Consider the following 2,500-nt stretch of genomic DNA (forward strand, 5'->3'; position numbering starts at 1 on the left):
GTGTAAGGACTTTCGAGCGAGATCATTGCCAGTGCCCCTAGACTGGCTCTTGTGCGGGTGGCACATAAAACACATCATTTTGAGCGTGGCCATTGCCAGTACCGCCTGACTGGCCTTCATGCCGGTGACACGTAAAAGCACCCACTACACTCTCGGAGTGGTTAGTGTTAGGAAGGGCATCCAGCTGTAGAAACTCTGCCAAATCAGATTGGAGCCTGGTGTAGCCATCGGGTTTCACCAGTCCTCAGTCAAATCGTCCAACTGATGCTAGCATGGAAAGCGGACGTTAAACGATGATGATGATGAATACATCTATGTAGAAAGTATTAGCTTCTGATGCAAATGCTAACTTTTGAAATGTGAAGATTATCTCAAACAAGACAAATGAAGTTATATAAGTTGTTCTATTTCTTGCCTGTGTAGGAATATCATTACATGCCATGTTTATTTCTTTGAATATCAATATGAGAAATAAGTTCTTGGACATTGGTTATTTAAAATATTAGAGTTTTCTAATGTATAGGCACAGGTATGGTTGTGTGGTTAAGAAGTTTGTTTCACAACCACATGGTTTCATGTTCAGTCCCACATTGTTGCACCTTCAGCAATTTTCTTTCAAGAATAAGGCCTCTTGGCCAACCAAGCCTTAATAGCAGAAACTTTAAGCCCTGTGTGTCTGTTCATATCACCTTGTCTTGACCCCACATGTTAAATGTAAACAAACATCACTCATAAAAGCAGTATCATTCATTTGGAATCTTCTGTGAAATCATGTCTGGCCATTGAGCTGTTCATTGTTCAAAGGAATGGGGGAAATATTACCTTGTTTCATAACAGTTGACAATTAGCAACAAGAAGAGCATCCAGTTGCAGCTGTAGAAAATATGCCTCAACAAATTTCAACTGAACCATACAAGCATAGAAAAGTGGACACCAAAATGATGATAATGTAAGCCTTTTCAGTTTCTTTGTTTTAGTTTTTTTTTTATGTCCATTTTTCCATACTGATATGAACTGGATGAGATTTCTTGGAAATATGCTAACCTGTACTTGTCTTCAAGTTAGATATTTCTCATTCATAGGTCTTTATACATAAAAACTGCCTATCTGTCGGATATAAGGAACATAAATACATATTGCTACTGTTCCAAGCAGTCTCAATGCAAAGACAAACATACTTGCAGCACAAACACACACATCAAACATCTAGTTTTTGTTTACCAAATTTCACTCACAAGGAATTGGTTAGTCCAAGGCTATTAGTAGGTGTCAGACAGCAGGACCAAACCTAAAACAATGTACTGTGAACTTCCATATTTCATTTTGACCAATTCTAGAGACTAGCATCTAAACTGGTTACCATTTAGGAAAGCAATAAATTGAAGACTTCTTTAACATGTTTTTTCTCAATGTATCAGATACAATATATACTCAAGTATTGTAGTGTCATCTTCATTTTCAAACAGCTTTATTTACTAAAGGAGCTTTTGCACACTGATCCAACATGCTAGACATACCAGCCAGATTCCTTCAACATTCTACCAGCAAAGACAATGCCCTGGATAAACAAAAATAGGATGGCCACTGCTAGAACGTATTTGAGCTGACCTGTGGTTAACCACTTTCTGGTTGGTATTCTGCAGCCAAGGATTGTCGTTTCTTTTGTATAATTCATGCAAGCACTTGTCAAATGCTTATAACTCTAATTTTACTCTACATAAGAGTAATATTCTCTTTTCACTCTAAAGCAAGATCTTTATAATAATAACAGATGAGCAGAATAAATTTTGAGTCTCTTGATAACAGACAATTTCAGTGCCTTTATAGAAATTGAGCATCTCATTGACTTGCAAATATTCTGACCACCTTTGCTGGACAAATAACTATTTGTGATCTCGACTGACACCACCAAAAATACAGGATGGTTTCTGCATCTATAAGTCCATTCATTACACCAAGCCAGAGTAAAGCCTATGGTCACATAATCTCCAAAGGTTTGGTTGATCCTTCCAGTGTAACAATATCCAGATGATCGGAACATGTGACTTGATAAGATTGGGATCCTGTTTGTAAACCCAAGCCCCACTCTACTCCTGCCTTCAAAAAACCATCCTCTAAAGATGCATTGAAATTGATGTAACCTGATAAAAAGCTGGCATGAGCAAAAATGATTACATTTAGATATAAGTGAAAAGCTTTATGTTTATATCACAAGGAAGTATTATGCAACTTTTCCCAAAGAACACATGTGAGGCATTTCCAGCAAGCAAATAGATGGTATGCTATGATTAACAATTTGAGAATTTACCACTGTGCAACTGTAGACATCACAATATGATATATTGGGTTGGTGCATAATTATTGCGGCTTATTTACAACAAATTTTATTCAACAAAAACAATAACAACATGTAACAAAAACATCTTTAAATGATTATTCCGGAACATATTCACCATCTACTTTAATTACTGCTTTCCATTTGCTTGGCAGATGGTCAGAC

This window comes from Octopus bimaculoides, chromosome 1, assembly GCF_001194135.2.
Source record: "Octopus bimaculoides isolate UCB-OBI-ISO-001 chromosome 1, ASM119413v2, whole genome shotgun sequence".
In the NCBI taxonomy this organism is placed as follows: domain Eukaryota; kingdom Metazoa; phylum Mollusca; class Cephalopoda; order Octopoda; family Octopodidae; genus Octopus; species Octopus bimaculoides.